This window comes from Saccostrea cucullata, unplaced genomic scaffold, assembly GCF_032062105.1.
Source record: "Saccostrea cucullata isolate Sc308-1 unplaced genomic scaffold, CSIRO_AGI_Scuc_v1 ctg8199, whole genome shotgun sequence".
In the NCBI taxonomy this organism is placed as follows: Eukaryota; Metazoa; Mollusca; class Bivalvia; order Ostreida; family Ostreidae; genus Saccostrea; species Saccostrea cuccullata.
In genome coordinates, this window is record NW_026925421.1 from 5,766 (window position 1) to 26,386 (window position 20,621).

The window sequence follows — 20,621 nt, forward strand, 5'->3', positions numbered from 1 at the left end:
ATTGGAGTTTTAAATTGCTGTAAAAGAACCATTTGGTTTTATCGAAATGAGGGTTCTTTTGCTCGTTCGTCATATCTTTCTTTAGATTTCGCTTGTTTCTCCTCAATATTTTTATTTGCAATCTCGTGCGTGATTTTTAAATTCTCTAGAATGTCGCGAATATGTTCTTTAGCGTCAGCTTGTAGAAGTTTTTCGGTGTTACCCGTAAATCAAAAGGCAGGTTCATTTCACGACCGAAAGCCAAATAATAGGGGGAGTGGTCTGTAGATTGAGTACATGGCGAATTTCATAATGCCATCAGAATACCAAGAATTAATTTTGGCCAATTGTTTTGCTCTTTATCAGAGTAAGTAGAGTTGCTGGCATGATAGTTCGATTATTCCTCTCGCAAAAACTGTTTTACTGGGGATGATAAGCCGAAGTGAAATGGTTTTTTTACATCTGAAAATTTAACAAAGGGATAAAAGACGAGGTTTTATGTAAATTGTTTCCCAAAATCAGACACAAGTTTAAGTGGTGCTCCGTATCTTGAAAAGATTTGTTCAAATAAATTTTTTGCAACCTGTTTGCTTTCTTGATTTTGCGTAGGGAAAAGCTTTAACCCATCTTGTAAATGAATCTACAACAAGAAGCAAGTACTGATAACCCTCTGTTGTTTTGCTTAATTTTAAAAAGTCAATATGCCATCGCTCAAATGGACCATCAATTGGCATTGATGTTAAAGGTGGAGATCCATTGTGTTTGTGTTTTTTTTTTTATTCTTTGACACCTTTCACATGATTGAATGTAATCATAAATTTCCTGATGCATGCGTGGCCAGTGATACTTTTGCTTGAGAGCTGCCATGACCTTTTCTACCCCGAAATGAGCTCCTCCAGCTTTATTGTCATGATAAGCTGTGAGTGCCTCTAGACGAAGTGTTTTAGGTAAAGCTAATTTCTTTATCCAGCGATCGTCTTCCTTGACCTTTCTGGTTCGTCTCTAGAACCAGTGATAGAGCACACCATTACAAATACTGTATAGTCTGATTGTGCTATAACCTTTTTACGTTCCTTGCTAGTGTGGGAAGAGTTTCCGACTCTAGATACATGTATATGCCCCTGAAGTCAGGGCATTCCTTTTGAAGATTTCCTATATCTTCGTGTTCTAAACTCAAGTTTGGTTCAATTTTGTCAGGTTCCACAATGGTGACCTGTCACTGCTCCATAGTGGAACTCGACCTCTATTGTCGTTCCATGTTCAAATGCTTCAATGACATGAGTTTCTGTGACCATTTCATTCTGTTCTTGATAAGGTCGCCTGCTGAGAGCATCGGCAACAACATTACTTTTTCCCTCTTTGTGAATTATCTTAAATTTGTACCCTTGCAGCTCAAGGGACCACCTGGCTAGTCTGCCTGTTGTGGATTTTTGCGACATCAAATATTGTAATGGTTTGTGGTCTGTGAAGACCAAGAATTCATTATTTGAAAGGTAAGTTTTATATTCCCTTATACCCTCAATCACAGCAAGACATTCAACATCTGATGCTGACCAATTTCTTTCTGGTTTTGATAGTAATCTACCCCCATAACCAATAACATGTTCCCTGTTACCCTTATCTTTTTTAAGAAAGTATGTACCCCATTGCTGAATTAGATGCATCAGTGGTAAGAATGGAAGGTTTATTCATATTTGGATAAGCAAGAATGGGTACTTTTGTTAACTTTCTTTTTAAAGTTTCGAAAGAGATTTGACATGCTTCTGTCCTAATGAAATTTTCATCTTTTCTTAACAATTTGTTCAGAGGCTCTACCAATGTTGAAAAGCTTTTGATAAATCGTCTGTAATAATTGCACATTCCCAAAAATGATCTGATATCTTTTACTTTTTGTGGTATAGGGAAAGTGTCAATTATTTTTGTTTTATTTGGATAGACTGAATGCCTTCTTTTTGAAATAAGGTGCCCCAGGAATTTAACCTCTTTAGCCGCAAAATTACATTTCTTTGGATTTAAAGTTAAACCTGCATTTCGCAAGCGACCAAACAGATCTTTTAGATGGTTTAAATGAGAATCAAAATCCTTTGAAAAGACACAAATGTCATCCACATAAACCAACATGTTTTTTTCCAATGTAATCCCCTTGGGGTTTTTTTTATAGCCATTTGAAATGAAACACAACTGGGTACAGTCCACTAATTGTTTTCCATAGGCGACAATGTTAACGTTTGGTCTCATAGCGATGTCCTCAAATTTTCAGTTCAGCAGTGAGTGACCCCTCAAATCAAAGCACATTAAATTGTCTTTCCTTAGTTAAAATCTCAAGGTGGCATGTCAGATTCGTTTTCCGGCAAAATGTGTCTGTCTGCGGGAACCTCCGAAAATGAAAGTGAAAGTAGGGGATTTCCAGGATTCTCAAAGGCGGTATAATACACAAAATAATCCAGCTTATCTTTTTGACAAAATTACATTTGCTAAGCTATTTTGTAGGAAAGATACTCCTTATCAAGAAAGATGAGGCTCAGTTTAGTACATTATCACATTTTTTTTTTAGTCAAGTCTGAAAATTAAGGAATTTGCTATTTTTTCTGCACTACTTTCTTCTAACCGATTTTAAAAATAATTAGTGGGGTGTCAATATTGGAAAAGCATTTTTTAAGTTTACACTATTTAATCAAATATCTCTTATCTCTACACAATATGCAATCTATATGCCAAGTTTCATCAAAATTGGTTCATATTTCAAGTTTCTACAGACTTTTGAAAACTTGTTGTAAGACAGCTCATGAATGAAAAAAATTGGTCATTTATTCTACCTCTTCTTTTCCTTCAAATATTGACTATCAAAGAGGTACAGTGAACTTTTTTTTCACACCAATATCTTTCAAATAATGAATTCAAAGGATTTAATGAACAATTTCGTATACGCAATTGCGTATATTTGAATTACGCAATATTTTTGCTGTGAATCGACAACTTTTTTTAACCTCTTTTTATATTACACAATGAAGAACAAGAGAAATTCTACTTCAAATACCCAAAAGAAGGTAAAACAAAATTTTAGGAGCTTGTAACCTTTTAAAAAAAGGTATTCAAATCAAAATGGTCCAGTAATATTTAAAATATAACCAAATAAAAATGACATTATAAGTGAGCTTGTTGTGAGAAAACTGTACGCCAAAATGTCTATGATGTCATAGAGGACTGGCAGCCGTTTCCATGCACTATTATAACAAACAATTCAAATGCATTTCATGAATTGGGAGAGTGCACGAGTTATAGGTAAAATGAAAGGTGATAGAAAAAAACACAGGTTTGCAATAGGAAATACCATCAGAAAAGGGGAGAGTGTCCAAGTCCGGAAAAGAAGCTAAGTGTTTTAAATCTGTTTGGTTACCTAGGTTAACAATTAATGAATTTGAAACTTTGACAAAAAAATCTCATGATGAACAGTCATATGTCATACCGGTCCCAGAAAGTCAAAACAATGTTAAAATATTACGCCCCAATCCTTGCGACCTTGACCCCTTTCCTCATGTCACGACCCCTGACAGTACAGAAATGAGGATTGTGGATAGGGATATGACTGTGTATATGATGAATGACTTGAATGTTTCCCATTCTCAAATTGATTGTGCCACCCCTAACTATGAATTAATGTCTGAAGTAAAGCAGGGTCTAGGGTGGACTTGGACATTCAAGTGCAAAAACTGTCATTTTAAATCTAAAATGTACAAACTTTTTCGAGAGGTCCCTTCTGAGGGACCCGGCCGAAAAGCAGCAGCCATCAATAAGGCAATACAGACTGCTTTGTACCAAACTCCCGTAGGAAATGACCAGGCCCGATTGCTCCTTGCATGTACAGGTATCCCACCCCCATCCCGATCGTCAATGTTCTAATCGTGCAATAAAGTTGGTGAAAAAATTGTTGACCTTGCAGAGTGCGATATGGATGAGAGAATAAACCAATTAAAAGAACGAAATAAATTAATAGGCCTGCCTGAATCTCACCCTATCAATATACAAATGGATGCCTCTTACAATCCCGAAGCATAACAAGCCGTCACAAAATCGCGACAAAGGGGCCTCGCAAGTAATTGGCTTGGCATGCGAAGATGTCACAGACAAACATCAAGTTATTTCTTATCATATGACAAATAAATTGTGCTGGGTGGGAGCATGGCTTCAGGGTGAGGGTTTCCCATGTCCAGTGCCCAAGTGGTCATTTCGGTTGTACAGCAAATAAAAATCCTGTCGAGCCTCTGACCAAAAAGAGTTAGGCTATAAAAAATAGGTGAAAAATTAAGTAAAAAAAAATTGTTGGTACAAAACGTAACCACCGATGGTGATGCAACAAGTGCCGTGGGGCTCGAAAAAACATACAAGACTTTACTTATTCCCTATGGAGAACAAGTCGACTCGCCACAGAGTTTGATAGGGGTCAAAGCCAATTCAGGCATGGTTTAAAAGCAAATTTTAGTGATGAAATGTTCCCCGCAAACACTAAAGTTCAAAAAGCAGAGCTACAAAAAATGTTGTCGAATGACATCAAAGAAAGGTGCAGTGGTATTTTAAAAGCTCTCTTCAAAAAGTACAATGGTGACCTAAAACAAATGTCAAACTCCTTACCGAGAATCGCTGACAAGGTTCTGAAGTGTTACACAGGAAGTTGTAGTGACTCATGTAGGTGGAGCTTAACTCTTTGTGGGGGTGGCAAAAACGAGTTGGTGGTACAGGTATTTGTCGGACTCCGCGCGCACGGTTTAAAATCTGGTGCACTGAAATGTAGCACAAAAGACAAGTTAATCCTTGAATCACTGCTTGAAATGAAGTTGTCAGTTTCTGCATTAAACGAAATGAAGTTAAATTCGACAACAAACAAGTGTGAGTCAGTAAACAGGACTATCTCTCTAAGTCTACCAAAAAATAAAACATACTCACGAAATGCAAAATCCCGAGCCCTATCAGCCATATTAAGGTCGAACAATGGTGTAGATATGGCGATATGTAAAACACTGGCTGCTGTCGGTGCTCCTCTCGGTAAAAAATCCCAGTCACTCAGTGCACTGAAGAAAATGAAAACAAACTCCGAGTACTATAAACAGCATAAAAAGTCAATAAACCAGAAAAAAGCGAGCCATGGCTCGCCATCGAATAGCAAAACAATTTGTTAAAAACAAAAAAGAATGGTTCAATGAAAAATGATTACAAAAAGTTTCAACTTAGACAAAAGTGCCGCCATCACTGTGTACAAGGGTTAAGAAATTAGTGAATACCGATCCCGAGCAACCTGGTTGTAGTTACTGGTAATTAAAAAAAAAAGTGTACCATGTATGAGTTTAAATAAAAATTAAAATGTGTACAAAATAAAAAAAAAGGTGTATGTGTAAATTTAAAGTGTGTTTAAAATAAAAAGGTGAGGAGTTGGTGGAGGAAGTGGAGGCACCCCCCCCCCAAAAAAAAAATCTTTAAAAAAAAATTGCAAGAAAAAAATTCATCAACATTTTGATGTTCTTAATTTGTTATTGCATACATACCAGTCAAATGAAGCTGAATCATGCAGTCAGGATAAGCAGAGTGATGTCTGCACAAACCTTCACCCAAGCAGTTAATACGTTGCATGTTAATAGCATGGGGTTCAAGCATGAGGTGGGAAGGATTAATGCACAGGGGATTGTGACATAATCTAGAGCATTCTAAAGAGTGGGGATGGATTTGCTTTAGTTTAAGTATAAGTGATAATTTAGCAGGTGTATAAGTGTGCCATTCACCATTTGGTAACTTAACTCTTATTTGACCATACAACTTACAACCTCTCTCATGCCATAACCGACACTCTCCATTCATAGAAACTGAGCTATTTTCAAATAATTTTTTGGAATATTTCCTAATAAAAGCATCCATCTTCATCTTACAATAACAGGAAGTGATATAAAATACAATACATACACGGTACGTTTCAGGAATTTCATTATATAAGCTTAAATTGAACAAACATGAATTTTTTGACACTTACTAATATGGGTACAGTCCACTAATTGTTTTCCCATAGGCGACAATGTTAACGTTTGGTCTCATAGTGATGTCCCTAATTTTCGTTCAGCAGTGAGTGACCCCTCAAATCAAAGCACATCAAGTTGTCTTTTCTTGGTTAAAATCACGAGGTGCGGATGTCAATTCGGTTTCCCGGCAAAATGCGTCTGTCTGCAGGAACCTCTGAAAATGAAAGTGAAAGTAGGGGATTTCCAGGATTCTCAAAGGCGGTATAATGCACAAAATAATCCAGCTTATCTTCTTGATAAATTACATTTGCTAAGCTATTTTGTTAGGAAAGATACTCCTTATCAAGAGTATGAGGCTCAGTTTAGCACATTATCACATTTTTTTTTAATCAAGTCTGAAAATTAAGGAATTTGCTATTTTTTCTGCCCAACTGTTTTTTCAGTCCCATACCAAGTCTTTTCCATTCATAAACCCCATTTTGAGTGATATACGCTGCTTTGTGTTTTGTTTCCGGATCCTTTTGTAATTGCTAAAACATAGAATGCAGATCAAAAGTAGAGAAAATTTGAGATTCTGCCTCTGCAATAGTGTCAAAGGCACATTCAAGTCTGGGTAAAGGAAGGGAGAAAGGTTTCGTAATTTTGTTTAGTTTGCGATAATGTACACAAAACCTATATTTTCCATCTTTTTTTTACCAAAACAACAGGGGAATGATATTCACTATTTGATTCTTCAACAATGTCATTTTCTAATAATTCTTGAACTTGTCGATCAATTTCATTTTGTAAATGAGGGGGTTGGCGATAAAAAGGCATGCGGATTGGTGGCGCGTCATAAGTTTCTATTTGTGAGAGCATATCCCAACAGTTTTTCCCAATTCAGATAAATCAGTAGCAAAAACATCTCTGTAGTTCTTTTAAAACATGTGCAATTCCGATTTTTGAGTATCATTTAATTCAGAATTTGTCAAATCAAAGGTGATTGGAGATCTTTGTTTACTGTGCGGTTTTAACTCGACACTTGTTGCATTTATTTGAGTACTTTGCAGGGATTTAAATGGTATTATCTCATCATTGTGGACACAGTCTACTGTGACAACAATTGTATTATTACTGAGTGTTATTTCGTCCGCCGTAGGATTGCAAACTTTAAACATACCGCGTTGATTTTTAACACACGCTATCATTTTTGCAGCAAGTAACTCTTTAGTGGCAAGATTTTCACAGGGTTCTAAATACACATTTTGATGCTGTTGTAATTTAGAAATTTTGACTGGGATGATCATTTCATGCATGGGGATCAACAATCTTTTTAGCAGTTTTTGCAAAATGACATTTTATTTCTATTGGAATAGAATTGTTTGAGTCAGCAATTTCAATTGTTTAAGATTTTTAACGCAGAGACACCATTCTCTATCCAGAGTTGTCTTCCGCTACGCTCACAACACCTCTGTCAACGCTCGTTGTACAAGATTCTTGTACAAATTTTAAATAGAGAATATTCGAAATTTAAATGATAATTAATTATTGTAAATATTGATAAAGATGATAATTCATTATTTATTTTAAATCCATAACCACTCAGAACGACTTATTTTCAAAGATTTTAGGGAACTATTTTGCGGAGCAAAAATTAAAATCTTAATGAAAAAAAATATTTTAAGATGTAACAAATTAAAATAAATAATGTTTTCCAATAAGAAATATAATTACACACAATTATAAATACAACTTTTAACCAAAAACACTTTTTTCAAGAATCTTGTATGACAAGCGTTGACAGAGGTGTATGTGGGAGAGAAGCGGGAACGACAACTCTGTATAAGAGAATGGCAGAGACACATTATGCATTTCCATAAAATCGACACCAATGATAACTGTTTGATTCAAGCCTTTCACCACATGAACTGGGTTCCAAAAAATTTTGTGGTCAATTTCAAAGGGAAGAATGATTTTGCCAAGAATTGGAAGAGTATTATTGCTAACTCCTTTAATGACATCATAGTCTGGCTTTAAAAGTTTATGGTCTTTAAATTCTGTTGATTTAAAGAAAGAATGGCTGATGAGAGTGATTTAAGACCCCGTGTCTACCAATGACTTGGTTTTACGAAGCCCAATCCCAATGTCAATTGTACTCCGGGATTGTAAAGCCACCGTTAAACCCAAGGTTACAGATTTCTTATCTCTGTGCCCATCCTTGGAAAATCCAGGGATAGGCGCGCACCCCTATTGTGGGATGTTAGCTCGCATTGCAGATCTACACACACTCGCAAAATGATTCCACTTCTTTTGCACTTTAAACATTGTTTCCCATTTGCGCGGCATTCGCAGTACCATTAAGGCTTCCGGAGCTGAAAATGTATTTATAACGTAACACTGCATTGCAAAGTTGATTTTGAGTTTTATTTGTAAGTTTCGTACTTCAGTACGCCAAATTCATATAGAGAATCCTCTAAGCTACTTATAAACATATTTGTTGCGATGTCACATGACCTTCTTGATCACGTGACGGTCATTTCTTCTTTTTGGAAATGTTCCTCATAAATCGCTTCGGCGCAGGCTGTTAACACAATTTTTATTGTCTTTTTGTCACATAAATAACTCAGTGCATCCTTGTGAAACCGATAAGTGCTTGGGAAATTTTAAACCTTTTCTTTGGAACAATTCATTTCATATTAACTTTAACTTACCGACAAATCTGAGGGTATTTTCCTCTGAATATCTTCATTTGTTTTAAAACAAAGCCATCATTCATTTTTTCCAAGCAGGATTCAGTTAGAGGGGAAACTCTTCTTACATATTCCACAAAAGATATTAGATAAATCCTCCTTTACAACTTGCGCCAGGCTCTTTTATACACATATTATGAATTCTGTCTCTGTTTACGCGTGTAAAAAAGGGTAATTGTCAAACGTATATTTCCGTACGTAGTTTGAACACGCTGACTCTTATACAAGAGTAATGAAGCAAAGCTATCTTAATTATTCGGATATATTAAACTTTTGAAAAAATTATATTTATTTTTAACAAGCAATCTGCAATTTTATATGCAGATTGAAATGAGGTGTAAAGTTTTTGACACTCTCCCCATTATTACAGCTCAAGTATGCAGCGACTTGACGTCATTTTCAATTATGACGTCATACGTTTGTAGTTCACAGAAGTTCATGCGGAGAGTACACTACAATATTCTCTGGGAAGCCTTATCGTACCTGCGTTGCTGTCGTGACATACAGTTACCCTCCACAACCTTGGCATTTTTGATTTTTCAGATTGTTTGCATAATTTTGAAAAGTATTGTGATTTTGTCCCGAATTTTTGAAATATCTTTTTTGTCCATTGAATCTATGATCAAAATTTTGAGCTGTTTGAAATGAATTTGGATAACGCCTAGGATGCGTAATGGCTGCTGCTGTTGCTTCTAACTGTGTGCTTAATTTTTTGATCAACCTGTCTTCTAACTCTTGAATGGAAACCAAAAATGACACATTTGCGGGTTCCGAATATTTGACAGTTTGCTCCGCCATCAATGCACTTTTTCGGAGTTTTTCTAGTGTGTCCGGGATTTGCGGAATGACTATTGTTCGAATAGATGGTTTCAACCCCTGGAATAGCCATTCCCATTAGTAAATGCATGGGTATGTAACATTCAGTCGTTAAACGCGTCACTCGAGCCAAAATAGTCTTCAATTGATTTTTCTAAATTTTGTTTTATATTTGATATGTGGATATCAAAATTCGTTTTTGACGTTTGAAAACGTTCAAGAAAGGCAGTTTTCAAACTACTAGAGAGCATTTCATACTCTCTAGTAGCTGAAAATACCACCGAAAAAGTTAACAAGTTAACAAGTTGCAGAATTGTCATGGAAAGAAGGGGTACATTACATCCAAATTCTTTTAAAACATTACTGGTTCCCCCTTTTTTAGTTTTAAGTCGTGTTAGTGTGTGGGACAGTGGAGTGAGGACTTCGTTTGATTATCAAATCACATAAAAAATAGTTCATAGTATATTTCCTTAACTTTTTATCTGTAATTAGTAATAATTAAAAAATCAAACACAATTTATGTGCAGCAGTATTATGACAGTAAAAAAACCAGCCGGAGTTTAACTTTATTTTAAACTGTCTGGGTCGATATTGATTTTTTGGAGAGAGAGAGAGAGAGAGAGAGAGAGAGATGAATAGTAACTCGACACGGAAGATAGTGGGCACCTACAGTTGGCGAATAATCTCAATCTTATGAAAAGGAAAAATGTTAATGAAACCTGAATCAAATAAATAATGACTACAGGTATAAATTGATCAAATGGACAAAGAAATTTGCATCATAAAAAAAAACTTACACATTTTTATAAATCATATTCAAGTATCGGCAAACTAAAGATATATTTTTTTTCATGTAACGTGTGTGCATGGTGGATGGACTTTTGCATGTATGCTAGAGGGTTCAAATAAATATTTGTGAGCACTGGTTCGACAAACTGAATGACTTCCAATTTTTACTACTTCATAAAATATTTTACTAGACAGACAATTCCTCCTTCTACCTTATTATTATGTTAACATCATAACACCCCCTACACCTAACTACTTCAGTGAGATTAAATTTAATTTCAGCACATAAAATTAAATTAATTCCAATTCACCGAAAGCTACAGGGGAAAAATGGAAGGTATGAAACATGTAATATTTTTGTTAAAATTCAATCATGATTAAAAAATACTTTAAGATTAAGTTTAAAAACTAAATAGTGATATTACCTCCTTGATGTGAATAAACGGAGCACTTGTCATGTATTTATAAAGTGTCAATACTGTTTGTATTTCTAAGAGAGAAAGAAAGAGGGAGCGAGAGAAAAAAGAGAAATATTTGAGAGTGGTGCTACTGCTACTAGAAGTCTTACCGCTGACCTAGTAAATATAAATATTTTCAGTAAGATTACTATATTTGCTAGTATATATGAATTTTTACTACTAGTCTGATAATTATTTATATTAGTCTCGGACTTACAGACATTGGGTACTTCTGCACCCTGCGTAATCGATGAACCAACCATTCATTTAGATATAATGTTTCAAGTGACAAAATTAACAAGGCATAGTACAAGTTTATATATTGAACACTGTACTGTTCAATAGCGGAACTCCCGTATAAGCAAATGAAACCGGAAATCTTAAACAGGGGTATATAATTATATGATTTGTACAGATGTCCGAGAACATTAGGAAACTGAATTACCTATCAGTAATTATTCAATATTTGAAGATTACCTTTTTAACAAGAGACATCTTTCCTGTTTGTGAAAAGAAAATTGATACAACTTTCCGATCGTGAAAACAGGGGGGGGGGGGGACTCTACATTAAAGTCAGACATCTGTTCTGTCTGCAAAGAAATAAAAAGATGAAAACTGACTTGATGAGTAATTAATTTTAATTCTTTAATTGAACAGGGATAGGTATTTTCAACACATAAATTTAAAGTTGATAATCTCATAGTTATTTTCAAATCATATTCTGAATTATTTTACAGATATCAATAATATTAAAAAATGATAACTGCCTGGGATTTTTTTTTCATCAAAAATTAAAATAAGACTGTTTTTAAATGCAAAGTATAACACACAGTCATTTACACACCACTGCAGCCTCATCATCATGACCCCCGGGGCAAGGGCGGAGCCAAAATGGCCGACCCAAGTTTTACATAGGAATATATAGAAAAAATCTTTAAAAAATCTTCTCCAGAACCACTGGGCCAGGAAAGATGAAACTCATGTGGAATCATCCTTAGGTAGTGTAGATTCAAGTTTATTCAAATCATGACCTCCGGGGCAAGGATGGGGCCAAAATGGCCGACCTAAATTTTACATAGGAATATATAGGAAAAATCTTTTAAAATCTTCTTCTCCAGAAGTACTTCAAAGCTATGATTAGTGATACCCGGGGTATTTGATATGGAATCATCCTCAGGTTAGAGTAGATTCTAGTTTGTTCAAATGATGAAGGCCTGGAAGGGGGGGGGGTAAATTCAAGCCTGATGTGCTCAGGTGAGCGCTGGGGCCCCTGGGCCTCTTGTTCAGACTCCTTACAGAATGTCATGACATACCTTCAGAGATATTTAACTAAAAACAATGGATATACACAATACAATTATCAATCTATATCAATCAATAGAGATTCAAAGTGCAAAGTTAACAACATGTTGGTCCTGCATCTGTGTCTTTGTAAAAAAATCTTGAAACTACGGAATAATCTAAAAAAAAAATAGCTCTTGCAATGAATAATATTTGATTATGTACTTATTTAGATGATTACCATATACTCTCCAATACTCAATTTTTTTCTATATTATGACATAAAAATTTTTTTCCATTCGGATATATTTTATTACCGTATATACTCATGTTTACGTCCGTTGTGTTCTTTTGGTTTTCAACTAAATTTTAAGCTAAAAAAATCGACTGATCAGCGAGTATAAACAGTAGGCTTAATTAACTTTTTTTTACATACCTTCGTTTATATTTCGTCATACTTTTTATAACATACTTTCAATAGTAGATATACGAGGGTTGATCCAAAAGTTCGTGGAATTTCTTTGCTAAAATTTTATCGCGATTTGATGAAAGCAAACCACAGGCATATTTATAATATAGAGTCATAATGCAACAATATCGGAAAATTTTACTACTTTCCCATTTTCAATGAGGTCACACGAGCTGTCTAAAAATGGATAGTTGTGAAACCCGGGGGAGACTTCGACGTAACGTCAAGTTAGATATGTCACGTCACATTAAATAGATGCAACTCGCCCTAATGTCCAATTTGAATTCGTAACTCTACAAAAAGCTGTCTTTTCTTTATTTTTTTCTCTCAAAAAAGCCTGGTTATCCTCTTGCACCAACTTATCTTCATTTTTCACTCATATTTCAATTTACAACCCATTTTTCCATATGATGTTCCAATGATGATCCAATTTCAGTATAGCTATGTGAAGAACTGTAATGCAGCCTACAACGTCCATTAATGCTTTGAATTATTTAAAGGGGTTCTGCACCTAAAACAGTCTCCAAAAAGTCACCACACCTTTAATCAACGTCCATGGCAGTTTTATTTTCTTATATTTCTCATGCCACCGAAAAACAAATACAGACTAAATGCATTTTCCTCAAGTCTTTGTCTATTATATACACGTTTAAGGTAGAGTGATCCGTATTTTTTGAATATGAACAATAAATAATCAATTAATAAACTAAATATACAGTAAAATCAGTAAAACTTTCACACAAAAGTTTATAAAAGACCAAGCAATCGTAATAATGACAAAATTTTCGTTTTCTATACCACACAGGCCGATTTCAGTCTCATTTCACGTATTAAGAATTAAAATGAAAATGAATGTGTAAATGTCTCCCCCGCATTACCAAACAACCGTTTCTATGGCAACTGTCATAGAGTTACTATTAAAAGATATTTAAACTGTTTTTTAAATTTATAATATTCATGAATTGTCTATATTTTCATTTGTAACTTTCAACCTATTCAATCTAATAATGAATAAAATATGAAAAAAATCCACGAACTTTTGGATCAACCCTCGTATATTGCAATTAACAAGGCAACAATATGATTGAAGACTATATTGAAATGAAATGAACAATTTTATTTGAAAATTGTAAATATTTACAAACATTGTTGATTTTTTATTTAACAATATCCCATTTTTTGATTTTTACACTTTTTTATTTTAAAATGACATATCTTTTACAGAAAATACCCTGGTAAAAGAAATTCTCGACTATTGGCGAGAAGACGATATTGCATTCATTCCAACAAGAGCAAGTGAAGTGGTTCAAGAAAAGCTTAAAAGTCATAACCTTATTACAGTGGTTGGAAACTCTGGGTCAGGAAAATCTGCAATAATTCAGCATATTGCACTAATTCTCAGAGAGCAGGGATGGAATGTCATACCGGTGGACAAGGTGGAAGAAATTAAAAAGATCTGTTCAACCAGAGTCTCAGAAAATCGTATATTATTTGTATTCAATGATCCTTTAGGTAAGGAGTCCTTAGATGAAATTTTATATCATTCATGGATAAGTTTAAACAAAACGCTGGAGATTTGCTTGAAGAAAAATAAACTATTGATATCATGTAGAAGATGCGTTTTTTATGACAAAAGAGTCAAGGGTAACTTATTGGACGAATCCACTGCTGTAGAAATTGACAACAAAGAAAATGGACTGACTGTTCAAGAGAAAAAAGCTATCTTTAATCAGTATTCACAGAATCTGCATTTATCCGAAGAGGTTGTTACAGAAATAACCAAAACAGAAGCATACTTCCCATTGCTTTGCAAGCTTTTTTCGAGGGAGGCGAATTACGAAGAAAAGGGGGTTGAATTCTTTAGAAATCCGTACAGATTTATTAAAAAGGAAATAGAAATTTGGAAAAAAACAGACAAGAAAAGATTTTGCTCACTTATCTTGATAGTAGCTTTTAAAAACAATTTGAAAATCGATACTATTGTAAAAAATGATATTTCTTTAATGAAATTTAAGACCATTTTAGGAATGTGTGAGATACAAGAAAACACACATATTTCAGTCATTCGTAGTATTCTACAGGAACTGAAAGGGTCTTATGTCAAACGTGTCGGAAATGCTTTCCAATTCCTTCACGATTTTATAATGGAGATAACGACTCTGGTGTTTGGTGTTGATTGTCCACAAGAGACAATACAGTATGCAGACAGTGGTTTTCTGAGACGTCGAGTGAAGATAGAAGATGATACAGAAGAGGAAGATCGCGATCCCTTCACTGTCTACCTTCCTGAAGAGTACATTGGTGATCTTGTGGACAGGTTTATCATTGACATGCAAACAGAACACCTTGTGGATGTTTTACTCAATCCATGTATAAGGAAAGAGAGTGTGATCAATTCTTTTAAGGAAAAAGTGGATTCGCTCGAAATGCTTCTTGTAAAAATTAAATGTGAAAAAGACAGATCGGAATTCCAAAAATCATTTGAAAGATCTTTTTTCACCAGAATTGATTTCCTTTATTCTTTTAAAAGTGAAATATGTCCTTTAGTCGGACTTATTGTATTTTGTCATTCTGACATTTCTTTATTTTTTATAAAAAGTGTCCCTGAAACAAAGTTGAGAGAACATCCTATATTTACTGCAATATGTGCGAATGGCGATTTAAACCTACTAAATTATCTCAGCGAAGAATATAAAAAAACAGCAATGATGGAAATATGGGATGACTTTTTACCAATTCATGTTGCTTCGGTTTTTCATAATTTTTCAATGGTTGAAGAGTTAGTAAGACTTGGTGCTGACGTAAACAAGTTAACAACTGACGACATGTGGACTCCGTTATTACTTGCTGCTGGAAATGATGAAAATCATTTCAAAGAGGCCGGAATCAACACAAAAACTCGAGAAAAACGTAACAATAGAACCACTTGCTCTTTAAACAACGGCTTTAAGAATAGAGACAGTCTTCTTTGTATGGCTTGTTATAGAGGACGTGATAGCACGGTACAACTATTACTGGACAACGGTGCCGACATCAATTTATGTCAGAAGAATGGAGCCAGTCCTCTTTACATAGCTTGTAACCATGGACTTGATAGCACGGTACAGTTGTTACTGAACAACGGTGCCGTCCACAATTTATGTGCAAAGAATGGAGAGAGTCCTCTTTTTATAGCTTGTCACAAAGGACATGATAGCACGGTACAACTATTACTGAACAACGGTGCAAACATCAATTTATGTGAGAAGAATGGAGCCAGTCCTCTTTATATAGCTTGTCAAATGGACATGATAGCACGGTACAACTGTTTTTGAACAACGGTGCCGACATCAATTTATGTAACAAGAATGGAGCAAGTCCTCTTTATATAGCTTGTCAAAATGGACATGAAAGCACGGTACAATTGTTACTTATCAACTGCTCCGAAATCAATTTATGTGAGAAGAATGGAGCCAGTCCTCTTTATATAGCTTGTGAAAATGGACATGATAGCACGGTACAACTGTTACTGAACAATGGTGCCGACATCAATTTATGTAACAAAAATGGAGCCAGTCCTCTTTATATAGCTTGTCAAAATGGACATGATAGCACGGTACAACTGTTACTGAACAGCGGTGCTGAAATCAATTTATGTACGAAGAATGGAGTCAGTCCCCTTCATGTAGCTTATCAAAATGGACATGATTGCACGGTACAACTGTTACTGAATAACGGTGCGAATCAATTTATGCCGACAGTCCTCTTTATATAGCTTGTCAAAATGGACATGATAGCACGGTACAACTGTTATAATGCCATCAATTTATGTGATAATGATGGAGACAGTTCTCTTTATATAGCTTGTCATAATGGACATGATAGTACGGTACAACTTTTAACTGACATCAATTTATGCACTAATGATGGATTCAGTCCTCTTTGGGTAGCGTGTCTAAATGGACATGAGAGCATTAATTTACTGAACAACGGTGCCGATATCAACTTATGTGATAAGAATGGTGCAAGTCCTCTTTATATAGCTAGTCAAAATGGACATGATAGCACGGTGCAACTGTTACTGAACAACGGTGCCGACATCAATTTATGTGATAATGATGGAGCCAGTCCTCTTCATATAGCTTGTCATAATGGACTTGATAGCACGGTACAACTGTTACTGAACAATGGTACCGACATCAATTTATGCACTAATGATGGATTCAGTCCTCTTTGGGTAGCCTGTCTAAATGGACATGATAGCACGGTACAACTGTTACTGAACAACGGTGCCGCCATCAATTTATGTGATAATGAAGTACCCAGTCCTCTTTATATAGCTTGTCAAAATGGACATGATAGCACTGTACAACTGTTACTGAACAACGGTGCCGATATCAATTTATGTGAAAAGAATGGAGCTAGTCCTCTTTATATAGCTTGTTATAATGGACATGATAGCACGGTACAACTGTTACTGAACGCCGATGCCGATATCAATTTATGCTCTAATGATGGATTCAGTCCTCTTTGGGCAGCGTGTCTTAATGGACATGATATCACGGTACAACTGTTACTGAACAACGGTGCCGATATCAATTTATGTAACAAGAATGTAGCAAGTCCTCTTTATATAGCTTGTCAAAATGGACATGATAGCACGGTACAACTCTTACTGAACAACGGTGCTAACATCAATTTATTTGAGAAGAATGGAGCCAGTCCTCTTTATATAGCTTGTCAAAATGGACATGATAGCACGGTACAACTGTTACTGAACAACGGTGCCGACATCAATTTATGTAACAAGAATGTAGCAAGTCCTCTTTATATAGCTTGTCAAAATGGACATGATAGCACGGTACAACTGTTACTGAACAACGGTGCCGCCATCAATTTATGTGATAATGATGGAGACAGTTCTCTTCATAAAGCTTGTCATAATGGACATGATAGTACGGTACAACTTTTACTGAACAGCGGTGCAGACATCAATTTATGCACTAATGATGGATTCAGTCCTCTTTGGGTAGCGTGTCTAAATGGACATGAGAGCACGGTACAACTGTTACTGAACAACGGTGCCGATATCAACTTATGTGATAAGAATGGTGCAAGTCCTCTTTATATAGCTAGTCAAAATGGACATGATAGCACGGTACAACTGTTAGTGAACAACGGTGCCGACATCAATTTATGTGATAATGATGGAGCCAGTCCTCTTCATATAGCTTGTCATAATGGACATGATAGCACGGTACAACTGTTACTGAACAATGGTACCGACATCAATTTATGCACTAATGATGGATTCAGTCCTCTTTGGGTAGCGTGTCTAAATGGACATGAGAGCACGGTACAACTCTTACTGAACAGCGGTGCAGACATCAATTTATGCACTAATGATGGATTCAGTCCTTTTTGGGTAGCTAGTCAAAATGGACATGATAGCACGGTACAACTGTTACTGAACAACGGCGCCGACATTAATTTATGTGAGAAGAATGGAGCCAGTCCTCTTTATATAGCTTGTCAAAATGGACATGATAGCACTGTACAATTGTTACTGAACACCGATGCCGATATCAATTTATGTTACAAGAATGGAGCAAGTTCTCTTCATATAGCTTGTTATAATGGACATGATAGCACGGTACAACTGTTACTGAACGCCGATGCCGATATCAATTTATGCACTAATGATGGATTCAGTCCTCTTTGGGCAGCGTGTCTAAATGGACATGATAGCACGGTACAACTGTTACTGAACAACGGTGCCGATATCAATTTATGTAACAAGAATGTAGCAAGTCCTCTTTATATAGCTTGTCAAAATGGACATGATAGCACGGTACAACTCTTACTGAACAACGGTGCTAACATCAATTTATTTGAGAAGAATGGAGCCAGTCCTCTTTATATAGCTTGTCGAAATGGAAATGATAGCACGGTACAACTTTTACTGAACAACGGTGCCGACATCAATTTATGTGATAATGATGGAGACAGTTCTCTTCATATAGCTTGTCATAATGGACATGATAGCACGGTACAACTCTTACTGAACAGCGGTGCAGACATCAATTTATGCACTAATGATGGATTTAGTCCTCTTTGGGTAGCGTGTCTAGCTGGACATGAGAGCACGGTACAACTGTTACTGAACAACGGTGCCGATATCAATTTATGTGACAAGAATGGTGCAAGTCCTCTTTATATAGCTTGTCAACATGGACATGATAGCACGGTTGATAGCTTGTCAAAATGGACATGATAGAATAGTGCAACTGTTACTGAACAACCGTGCCAACATCAATTTGTGTGATAACGATGGATTCAGTCTTCTATTTAAAGCTTGTCAAAATGGACATAATAGCACGATACAACTGTTTCTAAACAACGGTGCCGACATAAATTTATGTAAAAAGAATGGAGCCAGTCCTCTTTTTATAGCTTGTCAAAATGGACATAATAGCACGGTACAACTCTTACTGAAGAACGGTGCCGACATTAATTATGAAGAGGAATGGAGCCAGTCCTTTTTTTATAGCTTGTCAAAATGGACATGCTAGCACGGTACAACTCTTACTGAAGAACGGTGCCGACATTAATTTATGTAAGAGGAATGGAGCGAGTCCTCTTTTTATAGCTTGTCAAAATGGACATGCTGGCGCGGTACAACTCTTACTGAAGAACGGTGCCGACATTAATTTATGTAAGAGGAATGGAGCCAGTCCTCTTTATATAGCTTGTCAAAATGGACATTGTAGCACGGTACATTTGTTAGTGAACAACAGTGCTGACATCAATTAATTGTACAGAAAATATATTAATAAAACAGTGAAGAAGACATTAAATTCAAGTTATTTTCCCAAAGAATATCTGTAAATAATATCTTATTTAATTAGACATATAAACATATTTTGTCCAGAAAATATTACTTGATCTGTCTCTCACTGCATAAAAACTACTTCACGTTGTAAGAAATGTCGTCATATTGACAAGTGTATTGCGATCGGTGACCTGTAAATAACTTATTATGTGGGATTTAACAAACAAAATGCTGTAGTAAGTTTATATATAGTTTGATGATTTCTAACTTGTCAAATTAGCAGATAAACTCATTTTGTGGTCTTTCAAAGAAATGTTGTATAACGTATATTGTGTATGTTGTCATAGTCAAGTTTTCCCCTACAAATTAGGCTCCGCCTCCTTTTGGTGACCTTAACTGTGCTGCGTGCGCATATTGTTATTTGTGTATTTAATCAGTAGATACTGTAGTTTGATCCTTAAATATATAAACATTAAACAGAACTTATGCAAAACTTAAACAAAACTTATACAATTAAGGGGGGGGAGCGACTATGATTTTATTGCGTGAAAACTACAATAGCGAATCTCTTCATTTTTATATTATATATAACTTACATTAACTTTAGTGTACATGCTGAGTTTGGGCGAAATTACCGTACAAGTATTTTTATGGGACCATCTCAAAATATAGGTATACATGTATTTACATACATTTACTATCCGATTATATTGGAAATTGCCAATTCTTAGCACTTTAAAGCAAATTATACAAATATTACAATAGCGTTTTTTTCAAACTATAATATATGATGAGTAATACTTTCTTGTACATTATGTGTAAGAAATACTAAATTCTACCGACTTGTTCCCAGAGGGGACATCTAAAAAGCCAAAAATTAACGAATTTTTGTTATTATAGAGATCTACAAAATATAACGGATACATTGGATCTATACAAAAAATAATAAAATATGATGGAGCGATTATCAAATTCCTATGTAGTAAATTTCAACAGCGTATGTTGATTACTTTTTATTTGATAACATTTTTAAGGTCTTCCGTTTTCAACGGAAGACCTTCTACTGATTCTGAAGATTACGATTATTCTTATTATTCTTTATTTTTTTTTTTTTCTTCCTAGACGCCAACTTTGAGGCCTCGTATCTCACTCATTTTTCAATGGATTATGTTCAAATTTTTAGACATTATAGACGGTAATAAAATCTATCAGAATGCTGTCGATAATTTCAAAAAGTCACTTCCGGTTTTAAGTTATTTCCCTTTAAACGAAAAATTATAGGCTTTC

General features: G+C 35.3%; 1 long non-coding RNA gene and 1 pseudogene across 1 annotated transcript; one reads left to right on the forward strand and one right to left on the reverse strand.

Annotated features, from left to right (window-relative positions):
• Positions 1 to 4,720: 4,720 nt before the first annotated feature.
• LOC134268817 (uncharacterized) lies at positions 4,721 to 6,083 on the reverse strand. The gene is made up of 3 exons (XR_009992437.1): positions 5,996 to 6,083; positions 4,921 to 5,045; positions 4,721 to 4,757 (listed from the first exon to the last, which is right to left on the reverse strand). It is a non-coding gene; the product is annotated as an uncharacterized LOC134268817 (long non-coding RNA).
• Positions 6,084 to 6,173: 90 nt separating this feature from the next.
• Positions 6,174 to 19,315, forward strand: LOC134268818 (serine/threonine-protein phosphatase 6 regulatory ankyrin repeat subunit B-like; annotated as a pseudogene).
• Positions 19,316 to 20,621: the final 1,306 nt, after the last annotated feature.